This window comes from Melanotaenia boesemani, chromosome 3 (genome assembly GCF_017639745.1).
Source record: "Melanotaenia boesemani isolate fMelBoe1 chromosome 3, fMelBoe1.pri, whole genome shotgun sequence".
NCBI classification, from domain to species: Eukaryota; Metazoa; Chordata; class Actinopteri; order Atheriniformes; family Melanotaeniidae; genus Melanotaenia; species Melanotaenia boesemani.
Window position 1 is genome coordinate 40,416,836 of NC_055684.1, and position 14,860 is coordinate 40,431,695.

The 14,860-nt window shown below is 46.6% G+C and overlaps 1 protein-coding gene across 1 annotated transcript in view; it reads right to left on the reverse strand.

Annotated features, from left to right (window-relative positions):
- Positions 1 to 5,387, reverse strand: part of foxp1b (forkhead box P1b) — a 206,740-nt gene extending 201,353 nt beyond the window's left edge. Inside the window, exons 1-2 of the mRNA XM_041979490.1 lie at positions 5,090 to 5,387; positions 1,778 to 1,830 (exon numbers count right to left, since the gene is read on the reverse strand). The gene's annotated coding sequence lies outside the window, so the exon portion shown is untranslated. The remainder of the gene's footprint in view (positions 1 to 1,777; positions 1,831 to 5,089) is intronic.
- Between the last annotated feature and the right edge of the window lie 9,473 nt (positions 5,388 to 14,860).

The following is a 14,860-nucleotide window of genomic DNA, read 5'->3' on the forward strand; positions in this document are numbered from 1 at the left end:
CCAGGCAGCCGCACCAGCTTGAGAAAGCTCTCCCTCCACATCCTGGCGTGAAGACGTAATGAATCTCAGTTAACAAGGCCATTATCTGAGAGGGAACAACATCCCAAATCCACAAGCCCCTCCATCCACCGGCCTTTTATGGCTGCTTTTAACTGCTCAGGTAGGCCGTTAACAACTGAAAAGATTAAAGTATCCATCGTTAATCTTATGCAGCATCATCACAGTCAACAATGAGACAGAATGAGGGACGCAGGCCCAATTAGCATCTCTGCTCTTAACTGTCAAGTGTTTTAACAGCCTTCGAGGATGATAACGGCAACCTGCACACTTTCATCTGTGCTCCACACTCATCAGCACGCTAGCACCTTTGCTTAAGCACAGCACTGCATCTTGGGTAATTACTGCTTCCCAATTACCTCCCAGCTTGTAAACATATATCAAATAAACAAGCAGCAACCCGTCAATTAGCAGCCTTCCATAACGGGTTGAAAGCCATGCTTTATGTGCAGCAGCGAGCTGAAGGGAGCGTTCCACTTCAAAGCCAGCTTGTATCTGGTAACTGTGGTTAAGAGCACATCTGAGCACAACAGTCTGTAAAATAATTCAATCGCATGTGTTTTGCTGTGATGAAAAAGTTCAACAGGGTAAAAGATGGGAGCAGAGAGCTCTGACTAGAAAGGAAACGTGGCCTTTTCTTCGCACACGAGAGAAGAGGGACAACATTGTTGGATTCAAAGGCATAAAGAGCAGCTGCAGCTACAGTCTGTCAACAAATCTGCATGACTGCTCGTCTCCAGTCCTCGCTGCCGTCTGTCCTCCAGCCCGCGAGCCGCCGCTGAGATCTGAGTGCTCTGATGGCGTATGACAGAGCGAGCTAAGCCGGAGCCACGAGCCCAAAAAGACATGATCAAAGCGCACCAAGTTTCCACCCAGCAACGCTGATGGAGGCGCAGGCCCTGCCATGTTCAGCTTCTTGTTAGGCCGAGAGACACAGCCAACAAGTCCAGTTGTCTCCTGCAACCTTTACGCTGCTTGTTCCATCTGTCTGGGTCTCAGTTCATGTTAGCAGCTTCGGTTTTCTACCCTGATGATTCCTGGGCTTTCAGCACAGTAAGGATTTAATCTGCGGCCAGGCCTGCACACGCCAACGTGCTCGACTTCCAGCCTTAATTTGGTTGTGAGATCTGAACCCTGAGATACAGCGGATGTCTTCTGGAGGACAATGAACAGACAGGTGTAACCACACTGGAAGCACAACATTACCAAACCACACAACGTAGGAGAAGAAAAAAGCTTTTAATCTTTAATCTATTACTATTTCTGTATGATTTCATAAGTCACAGCATCTAAAACTACAGACCACAATCTGGGTTTAGGTGCAGCCTCAAAGGTCAGAAAATCTCATTATCTGGGATTTTAACTACTACAAAAAGTAAATGAAATAGACATAATGGAGATGAGGTGTCACTGATCATGTCAGGACAAAGCCCTGGCTGTAGGAGCTCCACTTCCCTTTGCTCCTCCCTACGACCCAGCTCTCCAGGTTGTGGCATGTTTGGTTCAGTTTTATTTATTTTATTCTTGGTGTTTGTTTTGTCTGATAAATGCACGATGGATCCATTTCCAATGCCTTTTAGTAGCCATGTCGAATCAAGTTTATCTCCCAGTTATTTCTCCTTCCTGTGACCATCAGCGAAGGACAAACAGCAGATCAAAGCTGGAGATTCGGGCTTCTAACATGCTGCCGTACGAACGAGCAAACAGAGACTTCACTTACACGTCTGATGAAAGCGACTCTCACTCGCGGCTTCACTTCCTTTCCATGTTGCCCTGCAACCAGACACAAAACAACACGCCAGCATGCTGTTACCACACAGTTTAAAACGTGTAAAGTTCAGCTCATCATCCGGTGGAAACACAGCGACTGGACAGCTGATGGAAACAGGTGCTGGGCTTTTCACCTGCCAGCTGTCTGCGGCCCTCGAGTCTGGACCACAACGCCGGCAGCTTCCCTGCTTCCCTCTCTGAACAGACCGGCGCTCTGCGGCTTTACAAACTCACATTTCCAGTCAAACGTTCCAACAGGCTCAAGGAAAAGCAGAGCAGGGAAGTAAATCAAGGAAAATGCAGCTGATCAGATCGTCTGTGATGCTAAATCTTTGTTTGTATTTAAAGGATGCTCTCAGGACTTACTAAAGAAATCACCTTTTCTAAGCCTACAGGTGTGAGAGTGCAGGACTGGCTGCCTTCAGCTCATCTCTCACCATAAACAATGACACCAATCACAAAAAAAATCACCTTTAGAATCAGGAAATATCCAACTCTATAAACAATTCTTCAAAGCCAGCGTAAAGAGAAAGTCTGGGACATTAAATGTATTACTGGCGTCTGGTTTTCTGTGTGTGTGAGGTGGTCCAGCAGAAGCCTGGAAATGTTCAGATATTCAGCTGCAGGACCAGCAGGCTGATGTTTACAATGCAGCTTTCATGTGGAACCAGCATAAAGCCCAGATTTAATAACCCAGCAGCGAGTCCTCAGTCAGGTCGCCGGTGTTTTCCCCATCACACGGGATGACAATAATTAATGTCCGTCCGCAGCGTTCTGCCGTCTCCATGGAGACCGAGGAGCTTCACTCAGCTCACCTGAAGCTGTCTGACCAATCGCCTTGGAGAACAGCGTACCTGGTGGCGCCACAGGGGCCCAGACACACTAACCTTTACCCTGGAAATACTCTTCGGCTTCCCTTTGTGTAACTAATGAGCTCACCGACTCTTTCCCTTCATGGTGTGTGAATCAGAGATGCAAATAAAAACTAATTCATTTAACAGAAGATTTCCTTGATGCGCCTGTCATGTGGCTTCATGCAACAACACGATGCAACAGGCTGGAGGCCGTCCTGCCTCTGAGATCAAATAAAGGGTGATGCTGGCCAAAATTAAACCCTGAAAGAACCAATACAGCAAACGAAGAGTCTTATTCCCACACCGGACCTAAAATAACCCCTTATCACTCAGCTGCAAGCCGGGGTGGCCAGGCAGTCTGCAGCCCCTCGGTGCCCCGCGCAGGGCATTTCTATGTGTGTTCACAAATACTGAGCAGCCGGATGAAAGAGGACCGCGGCGCTCAGGGCTGGATGGATGAGTCCTCTCACTGAATGCATGAATGACTGATTACTTTCTTACCAGCCCAATCTCAGCTCTGCACCAAAAAAAAAGCTTTGGCATCAGCTTGAAGGGAACAAACTAAAACAAGAAATTTCCACGTGAAAGGAAGGCTTCCTTAAATTGCTTTTTATTTTCTCCAACAGTAGCATGAGGGCAGTGGCTCTGGTTTCTAGTGGGCCGACGTTGGCTCGATGCGGCCGCCGGTCCGTCTGGGAGAGCCTGGGTCAAACAGCAAGGCCGGGAAAGTTGCGAAGAAAGCTCATCCTGTGTTTTAAAACCCGGCTCAGCATTTGTGAAGGTCCATTTCTGCATAAGTGAGCACACAAAGCCCAGCGCCTGTTCAAATAGTCTGCAGCTCTCTCTCAGGCAGCTCATGACAACAGCCCAGCAGCAGCACTGTTTGATCTCCATGTTTTCCTTAATCTGGGTTGTCAAGGTTCGCTTGTTGGAGGCTGTTTACTTTACTTCTCCTACAAAAAAGTGTTTTTTTCTCTTTTCTCCCTCAGACAATGACTAATCCCAAAACCAAGAAGGAGGGCGCTCTGCCAGCCAGAGTTGTTAAAGCTGCAGTTTCCCTTTTTGTAAATGTTCAGATGGTTTTAGTCCTGCTGTTCCAGCTGCAGACGTACCACATGAAGATAAAGTTCTCATTTTTGGCTGAATGCAGCTCACAATAAATCCATGTTTAGTTTTGTGTTTAACAGATGGGTGGATATACATTCATTTCAGCTCTCTATATATATTTATATAAAAGGCTCAATCATTACACACATCTGGCATCTAACGTCCGTCGCTGTAAAATCCAGTTACCTTTTCGATTTGTGTCATTTGTCTGTAATTCACCTGTTAGAAAAACTGAAACCTGGAAACATCTGGATGTAATTTCTGCAGTGAAAACTATGGAATATAATATTCCTCTGGACAGTGTGGGGAATTATTTATAATATAAAAACTGTTCTTACTAACTTAACTGTCAAATGGAGATTTAACTGATTTATTTCAGGATATTTTTCTCCACGGGTCACAGTAAATTCAACCTGAAGTCCGGCCACAAATTTACATTGAAGAAAATGTCAAACTGTGACCCACATCTTAAAAAGGCCCAATGACACCTTCTTTCTCAAACTTTGCGCAACCCAGCGGCGCAAAGTTTCACACTTTAAACGCCGCAGTGGTGCGTTCAGGTTGTCACGCGTGGAATTAAAACAGTCCCGTAAATGCTTTATGCTTTGCAGGCAGCTTCACGACGCGGCTTCGTTTAACGGATCTAATAAAATCCCCGTTTCTGAACCGAGCGGCGTTCACGGTTCATGAAAACTCTCCTCCGGTCTGTCGACGTTAACACGTGGGGAGGGAAGCTGTGTCCCCGGCTAGAAGAAATCACGGCAGCCAAAACTTCCCTTTCTGCTCCTAAAACTTTTCTTCACCGAGTGAAGTTAGCAGGTTAACGGCGGCAGAGCGGGACGTGGAAACACGTTTCCCCCTCAAAGGTGCATTTCCCCCCGGGTCTCACGCACAGCCTCAACTTCACGTAGAAACACAACTTTCCACAAAAGTGGAGGAAACGAGGCTCGCGTGGACATTAAAGCAACAAGCGGCCGTAAAAAGTCAAATAACTTTATTCATTATTTCGTGTTTACTTAACAAAAAGCTGAAGTCCAGCTCGGACCAGGTAAACACCGAAAGCGGAGCGTGAGCAGAACTTACCAGAAAAGCGGCCAGCAGGCGCACGCGGAGGCACCGATGTTTGCTAGGAGACAACCAACCTGTGCACGCGAGCTTGTGTACCGAGACCGCTCGCGACAAACTAATCAGCCCGTAAACAGCAACACTCCGCCGCCCCGGCGTGCGCGTGAAGGTGTGTGTGTGCGCGCGCGCGTGCAGCGGGGTCTAAGTTAACTAGAAGCAGAAAGAGATCATCTTACCGAGGCGTTGAAATCACGCAAAATGCGGACTTTCGGTCCCGCTGGCTGCCCGCTGTCTCGCGGGGAAACGCACGAGCTCCTGTCTCAGCTTATTAGATCGGAACTCGCCGACAGAAGAAGCAGGAAAGAGGAGAAGAGTCGCGGATTTGGATGTTGTTGTTGTTGTTGTCCGTGACGTCATATCCACCTGCTGTGTAAACAAGCTTCATTTCAGATCCTCCACAGAAAATCACGAGTGGAGTTCCAGCGGCTTTGTGTGGAAAAGGAATGACATGCATGAGTTTGAGCAGGAGTGTGACCGCGGGGGGGGCGCGCGGACGCAGAAAGGACTTTTTTCACTCATTTCTCCTTTTTTCTGATTTACTGCTCATTCTGACTTCCAGAAGGCTGCACGTGGACGCCGCCAGTCCAATACAACTTACAGAAAACCACTCTGAAGTATTTCAATAAAATTAGACGTTTTGCAGTTTTTATTGGGAGGATTCAGGCCTGAATAAAACATCCAGAAAACAGAGGCAGCAACATCCATTTGACTTGGTTGCTGTTGGTTTCATTTGATCTTTTTTCTTTCATACTTGATCTTGGTCTAAAAGATACTGAATTCTAAATGACAGCACAGTCCAACTTTATTTATAAAGCACTTTAAAACAAGTGCTGCACAGAGAATAAAACCAACCAAATCCAATAAATAAGACAAGTTAAAAAATAAAAACAAAATGTCAACAATCCACTTATCACCTGCTGGCTGCTCCAGTGAGCCTGTTCCTTAGTAGAGAGCGCCACCTTGTGGTCATTCCTTCTAACAAGGAGACAATGCTGAAATATCTCCACAGTCATTTTAGATCATTTTATCAAGCCTCTGCAACAGACTGGCCACCTGTCCAGGTGTACCTACCTCTCACCTACTGGTAGGCTCCAGTGTGAATTACTGCCATCTAGTGGTAAAGATGAGCATTTATCCATCTTCTTCTGCTTATCCAGAGTCGGGTCGTGGGGGCTGCTGCCTAAGCAGGAAAACCCTGACTTGCCTCTCCCCGGCCACATTCACCAGCTCATCCGGAGGGATCCCAAGGCGTTCCCAGGCCAGCCAAGAGATGTAGTCCGTCCAGCGTGTCCTGGTCTTCCCCGGGGCCTCTTCCCTCACCAGGGAGGCGTCCAGGAGGCATCCTAACCAGATGCCCGAGCCACCTCATCTGGCTCCTCTCGATGTGGAGGAGCAGCGGCTCTACTCTGAGCCCCTCCCGGATCACCGAGCTTCTCACCCTATCTCTAAGGGAGAGCCCGGCCACCCTGCGGAGAAAACTCATTTCGGCAGCTTGTATTCGAGATCTCATTCTTTCGGTCACTACCTACAGCTGGTGGCCATAGGTGATAGATGAGCATTTAAACGACTTCAAATACCAGGCACAGTGAACAGACAGTGGCCAGCAGTGGCCAAAATACTTCCAGACATTGAGCGTTTTATTCCAGTTATATCTTGTTACATGCGGGACATGTATGGATTCATGGCTGCATGGCTCTACTGACACACTTGTGCTGTGTGACTGGACAGTAAGTGGTTGTTTTATCTTGTTTAAATCATGCAACATTTACTAGCTTCTTACTTTCTACGTCAGTTCGTAATTTTTTGTTTTATCTCTTCTTCTGTCGTTTTTATTCCATCTTCTTGCCTGATTTGGAACTTCAGATGAAAATGAACATTCTTCACATCTGACATGTTTACATCATGCTGATGTTCATTGATCTGCACCATCCTTATCAACATAAACAAACAAATAAAAAAACAAAGTTGTTTTGATGTGTGAGTCAGGTGGCCTCGGGTGAAGCGACGTAACTGCTTCCGGTGCCTTTTGAAGCTGCAGACATGAACGCTTCATTCCAAGAGAATGAAAACATGACAGTTATTTTCGTAAAGTCATTAGATCCCAGTAGAAACACAGTTTTAATGATAGATTACATTTTTTTGCTGTTGGTCTTTGACTTTGTTCACGTTGCCTTTAAGTGGACTTTGTGAATCTAGTTGTGCTTTAGCTGCATCCCAGTCTCCACTTCTCGATGTGGTGCCGTCTGAAGAGTCCAAGGTCATGTCCGGGTTGGGTTTGCACTGGAATTCCTCCACATTTCTGGAGCCGTTTAGGGATATTCTGTTCTGTAGAGGGTTAAATATGCTCATCCCATTCAGTATTTCTTTGATGAATATTAAATGCTTCTGAAAGACGGGTTTTAAACCAAATCTGAATTACAGTCACAGCAACTGTAGGACCTGAAGGATGCCTGTCCCAACGTTACTAGGACCGCGTCGCAGGTCTGAAATGGATGAATATAAGAGCTCACAACACTGCTCCACTGGTTGGCACAGCACACCGTGCTGCGTTTAAAGACCATGACACACGCACCCACCTTCACACACACTCCTTCACACACACCCCTTCACACCCTCCTTCACACACACCCCTTCATACACACTCCTTCACACCCTCCTTTACATGCACCCTCCTTCACATACACCCCCTTCATATACACACCCCTTCACATCCCCCTTCATACACACTCCTTCACACCCTCCTTTACATACACCCCCTTCATATACACACCCCTTCACACACATTCCTTCACACACACCCTTTCACATACACCCCCTTCATACACACTCCTTCACACCCTCCTTTACATACACCCCCTTCATATACACACCCCTTCACACACATTCCTTCACACCCTCCTTCACACACACCCTTTCACACCCTCCTTCACACACACCCCCTTCATATACACACCCCTTCACACACACTCCTTCACACACCCCTTTACATACACCCCCCTTCACACACACCCCCCTTCATACACACTCCTACACACACACCCTTTCACACCCTCCTTCACATACACCCCCTTCATACACACTCCTTCACACACACCCCTTCACACCCTCCTTTACATACACCCCCTTCATATACACACCCCTTCACACACATTCCTTCACACCCTCCTTCACACACACCCTTTCACACCCTCCTTCACACACACCCTTTCACACCCTCCTTCATATACACACCCCTTCACACACACTCCTTCACACACCCCTTTACATACACCCCCCTTCACACACCCCCCCTTCATACACACTCCTACACACACACCCTTTCACACCCTCCTTCACATACACCCCCTTCATACACACTCCTTCACACACACCCCTTCACACCCTCCTTTACATACACCCCCTTCATATACACACCCTTCACACACATTCCTTCACACCCTCCTTCACACACACCCTTTCACACCCTCCTTCACACACACCCTTTCACACCCTCCTTCATATACACACCCCTTCACACACACTCCTTCACACACCCCTTTACATACACCCCCCCCTTCATACACACTCCTACACACACACCCTTTCACACCCTCCTTCACATACAACCCCTTCATACACACTCCTTCACACAAACCCTTTCACACCCTCCTTTACATACACCCCCTTCATATACACACCCCTTCACACACATTCCTTCACACACCCCTTCACACCCTCCTTCACACACACCCCTTCACACACACCCTTTCACACCCCCCTTCACATACACACCCCTTCACATACCCCTTCATACACACTCCTTCACACCCCCCTTCACACACACCCTTTCACCCCCCCCCCTTTCACACACACACCCCTTCACACCCTCCTTTACACACATACCCCTTCATACACACTCCTACACACTCTTCTTTACATGCACCCTCCTTCACATACACCCCCCTCATACACACACCCCTTCACACACCCCTTCATACACACTCCTTCACACACACCCCTTCACACCATCCTTTACACACACATACCCCTTCATACACCCCCATTCACACACACCTTCCTTCATACACATTCCTTCACACACCCCTTCACACCCTCCTTCACACACACCCTTTCACACCCCCCCCTTTCACACACACACCCCTTCACACCACCCTTTCACACACACACCCCTTCACACCCTCCTTTACACACATACCCCTTCATACACCCCCATTCACACACACCTTCGTTCACACACATTCCTTCACACCCTCCTTCACACAGTTTTAATTCTGCTCACACTGGTTTCAACATGAAGCTTCAGCTCAGCAGCTTCCTCCATAAACAAGATCATTTCTGAATAAGTGTGTGTACAGAGTTAGGAACGGATCTCAGCTGTGTAATCTTTCACTGGCTGGATCTGGATCTGGATCTGGACGTGTCAGTGAGGAACGAGGTCTGGATTTATTATCCAGTTTGCTGGTGGTGAGCTGAGTGGATTAGGGCCCTGACTTGATGCAGCATGGTCACAAATTAATTGAGGAACACTATCAGTTACGTAACAGTCTCTCCACATGGATGCATGCACACAACAAAGTAATTAGCTTTCTGTAATTAGGTTATTAAGCTAATGAATAGGAGCTCCTCATGCTTTCCAGAGGAGGGGGTGGATGGCTGTCGCTGCTGGGGGCTGCAGATCCACCATGTGATGAAAGGAGGAGAGTTCTTCTCGGAGTGTGGCGGCCATGACTGATAAAAGAACTGTTAACAGGATTTAGGAAGCAGGAGCAGGTGACCCCAGGCTGCTTTCCGCCTGTTAAAATACAACCGAGTGAAATAGACATCTGCTTCAGACGACTGAAAATGTAATAATTGGTCAGTTTTTATAGCTTAGATTTCAGAATATCTTGCCTTGCCGTCATTAAACATTTTCTTTTCTTTTTAAAATCTAGATGGACACAGAATGAACTCATGTTATTATATACCACCTCGGTTTCACAGGCTTTAACATTTTCTGTTAGTTTTTCATGTTTGGAGCAAGAATTCGTGTTTTTATTCATCAGCCTGTTGAAGAGGGAGGTCTGTTTATATCGATCAGTATCGACCTGTTCCAGCTGCTAACTGCAGCTTTGAAGCTCTACTAAAAAAACTGAATGTGCTTTTAAAAACAGATGCTAAAGAAGATAAACCAGCTTTACGCTGCTATGAGATGATTTACGGCTTTTATCATGAAACGGGATCAATATTTGTACTTTTATTATTACTGAGGACGTCCTGGCAGCCGGATTCCATTCAAACCGTTTACAAACGGGAACAGCTGATCAAGTTTATTCTTTTTTCATTATTTTATTGATCTGGTCCTAATGGAGTTTTTTTTCCTGGTTCTGGATCTGATGGTGGTTTCCTTTCCTTGTTTTGGCATTAATGGAGGTTTTCCTTCCTGGTTCTGGTCCTGATGGAGGTTTTCCTGACTGTTTCTGGATCTGATTTACGTTTTCCTCCCTCTTAAACTCATTTTTTCCCACACAGATGATGAATAAGCGGAGAAATTAGTCTATGTGCTTGAACAAGCTTCTGCTTCCACTCACCTGCCACTTTATCAGCTGTTTACTGGTCACATTTTCCTGTTCCAGCTCCTGCTACATGTGTAGCAGTTGTAGCTACATGTAGTACACGTGTAGCAGTTGTAGCTACATGTAGTACACGTGTAGCAGTTGTAGCTACATGTAGTACATGTAGTAATTTTTCCGATCTTAGCTGTTTTTGCTGCTACCACCTTTGTTTATCCAGTCTGGTCTGGTTTCAGAGGCAAAAGAGTGCCCATTACAAGCCGTTTAAAATAACTGAATACAGAGTGCTGCCCATCTGGTTTAGCTACCCCTCTGAATGCTCGCAGACTCAGACGATGTCAATTACTAAATCTTAAAAGAGTCAAAAAGTATTTGAATAGATCATTTGGATATCCAAAAGACTAACAAAATACAAATAGAGTATAGTTAAAATAGTCAGACTTATCCTCCCCCTGGTCTGACGACAAGATCCCTCCGTGGGGTCCAGATACTGGGATTCCCCACAGGACAGGAAGGCGTCATCAGCTCTCAAGTCAGGTTGGACACGGCGGCGTCTCGTGCAGCTGTAGTCATCAGGTGTCACAGGGCGCTTAGGCCCACAGGCAAGGCACACTCTAATCCCCAGTCCCTATATCTTGTAACACTTGTAATTGTGGAATGGCCCTTTAAGACTGCTTTTGGTTGTCTACTAATGATGACGTCGGCAAGATGCTTCGAGAAGAGAGATCGTCTTGCGCACGCTTGGACTGCAGACGGACATTTTGGGAGCTCAGCTCTTATTCTTTCTTTTTCCCCCTTGTTGTGACGGACGTGTTGTGTCGCACAGTTTTATTTATGTATAATGAGACAGTAGCCGGCCAACCGGGCTTTATATGGTTGATGAATGTCCTTTTATTAAAGAGCACGAACTGTGGAATCTTCAGTAACAGTGTCACTGTGAGTTTGTCAACCTTGTGGCAGCTTTATCCAGCTAACTGAGCTAATTCCCCACAACATGCTTCCCTGTTACAAGCTGTCTAAAGTAAGCACCCAGCCTCCCCTCCTGGCCAGCACGACGAAACTCCCCTTCGCTGCCGGCAGACCCCACCTGTAGTACACATGTAGCAGCTGTAGCAGCGTGTAGTACACATGTAGCAGCTGTAGCAGCGTGTAGTACACATGTAGCAGTTAAAGCTGCGTGTAGTACACATGTAGCAGATGTAGCAGCGTGTTGTACACATGTAGCAGCTGTAGCAGCGTGTAGTACACATGTAGCAGCTGTAGCAGCGTGTAGTACACATGTAGCAGTTGTAGCAGCGTGTAGTACACATGTAGCAGTTGTAGCAGCGTGTAGTACACATGTAGCAGATGTAGCAGCGTGTAGTACACATGTAGCAGCTGTAGCAGCGTGTAGTACACATGTAGCAGTTGTAGCAGCGTGTAGTACACATGTAGCAGTTGTAGCAGCGTGTAGTACACATGTAGCAGTTGTAGCAGCGTGTAGTACACATGTAGCAGCTGTAGCAGCGTGTAGTACACATGTAGCAGTTGTAGCAGCGTGTAGTACACATGTAGCAGTTGTAGCAGCGTGTAGTACACATGTAGCAGTTGTAGCAGCGTGTAGTACACATGTAGCAGTTGTAGCAGCGTGTAGTACACATGTAGTAGTTGTAGCAGTGTGTAGTACACATGTAGCAGTTGTAGCAGCGTGTAGTACACATGTAGCAGTTGTAGCAGCGTGTAGTACACATGTAGCAGTTGTAGCAGCGTGTAGTACACATGTAGCATTATGTAGTACACATGTAGCAGCTGCAGCAGCATGTAGTACACATGTAGCAGTTGTAGCAGCGTGTAGTACACATGTAGCATTATGTAGTACACATGTAGCAGCTGCAGCAGCATGTAGTACACATGTAGCAGTTGTAGCAGCGTGTAGTACACATGTAGCAGCGTGCAGTACACATGTAGCAGCTGTAGCAGCGTGTAGTACACATGTAGCAGTTGTAGCAGCGTGTAGTACACATGTAGCAGTTGTAGCAGCGTGTAGTACACATGTAGCAGTTGTAGCAGCGTGTAGTACACATGTAGCAGCGTGTAGCAGCGTGTAGTACACATGTAGCAGCGTGCAGTACACATGTAGCAGCTGTAGCAGCGTGTAGTACACATGTAGCAGTTGTAGCAGCGTGTAGTACACATGTAGCAGTTGTAGCAGCGTGTAGTACACATGTAGCAGTTGTAGCAGCGTGTAGTACACATGTAGCATTATGTAGTACACATGTAGCAGCTGTAGTAGCGTGTAGTACACATGTAGCAGCTGTAGCAGCGTGTAGTACACATGTAGCGGTTGTAGCAGCGTGTAGTACACATGTAGCAGTTGTAGCAGCGTGTAGTACACATGTAGCAGTTGTAGCAGCGTGTAGTACACATGTAGCAGCTGTAGCAGCGTGTAGTACACATGTAGCAGTTGTAGCAGCGTGTAGTACACATGTAGCAGTTATAGCAGCGTGTAGTACACATGTAGCAGTTGTAGCAGCGTGTAGTACACATGTAGCAGTTGTAGCAGCGTGTAGTACACATGTAGTAGTTGTAGCAGTGTGTAGTACACATGTAGCAGTTGTAGCAGCGTGTAGTACACATGTAGCAGTTGTAGCAGCGTGTAGTACACATGTAGCAGTTGTAGCAGCGTGTAGTACACATGTAGCATTATGTAGTACACATGTAGCAGCTGCAGCAGCATGTAGTACACATGTAGCAGTTGTAGCAGCGTGTAGTACACATGTAGCAGCGTGTAGCAGCGTGTAGTACACATGTAGCAGTTGTAGCAGCGTGTAGTACACATGTAGCAGCGTGCAGTACACATGTAGCAGCTGTAGCAGCGTGTAGTACACATGTAGCAGTTGTAGCAGCGTGTAGTACACATGTAGCAGTTGTAGCAGCGTGTAGTACACATGTAGCAGTTGTAGCAGCGTGTAGTACACATGTAGCATTATGTAGTACACATGTAGCAGCTGTAGCAGCGTGTAGTACACATGTAGCAGTTGTAGCAGCGTGTAGTACACATGTAGCAGCGTGTAGCAGCGTGTAGTACACATGTAGCAGTTAAAGCTGCGTGTAGTACACATGTAGCAGTTAAAGCTAGGTGTAGTACACATGTAGTACACACGTAGCAGTATGTAGTACACATGTAGCAGTTAAAGCTGCGTGTAGTACACATATAGCAGTTAAAGCTGCGTGTAGTACACATGTAGCAGCGTGCAGTACACATGTAGCAGCTGTAGCAGCGTGTAGTACACATGTAGCAGTTGTAGCAGCGTGTAGTACACATGTAGCAGTTAAAGCTGCGTGTAGTACACATGTAGTACACATGTAGCAGTATGTAGTACACATGTAGCAGTTAAAGCTGCGTGTAGTACACATGTAGCAGCGTGTAGTACACATGTAGCAGTTGTAGCAGCGTGTAGTACACATGCAGCAGTTAAAGCTGCGTGTAGTACACATGCAGCAGTTAAAGCTGCGTGTAGTACACATGTAGCAGTTAAAGCTGTGTGTAGTACATATGTAGTACACATGTAGCAGCGTGTAGTACACATGTAGCAGTTAAAGCTGCGTGTAGTACACATGTAGCAGCTGTAGCAGCGTGTAGTACACATGTAGCAGTTGTAGCAGCGTGTAGCACACATGTAGCAGTTATAGCAGCGTGTAGTACACATGTAGCAGTTGTAGCAGCGTGTAGCACACATGTAGCAGTTGTAGCAGCGTGTAGTACACATGTAGCAGTATGTAGTACACATGTAGCAGTTGTGGCAGCGTGTAGCACACATGTAGCAGTTAAAGCTGCGTGTAGTACACATGTAGCAGCGTGTAGTACACATGTAGCAGCTGTAGCAGCATGTAGTACACATGTAGCAGTTGTAGCGGCGTGTAGTACACATGTAGCAGTTGTAGCAGCGTGTAGTACACATGTAGCATTATGTAGTACACATGTAGCAGCTGTAGCAGCGTGTAGTACACATGTAGCAGTATGTAGTACACATGTAGCAGTTGTAGCAGCGTGTAGCACACATGTAGCAGTTAAAGCTGCGTGTAGTACACATGTAGCAGCGTGTAGTACACATGTAGCAGCTGTAGCAGCGTGTAGTACACATGTAGCAGTTGTAGCAGCGTGTAGCACACATGTAGCAGTTAAAGCTGCGTGTAGTACACATGTAGCAGCATGTAGTACACATATAGCAGCTGTAGCAGCGTGTAGTACACATGTAGTACACATGTGGCAGTTAAAGCTGCCTGTAGTACACATGTAGCAGTTGCAGCAGCATGTAGTACACATGTAGCAGTTAAAGCTGCGTGTAGTACACATGTAGTACACATGTAGCAGTATGTAGTACACATGTAGCAGTTAAAGCTGCGTGTAGTACACAT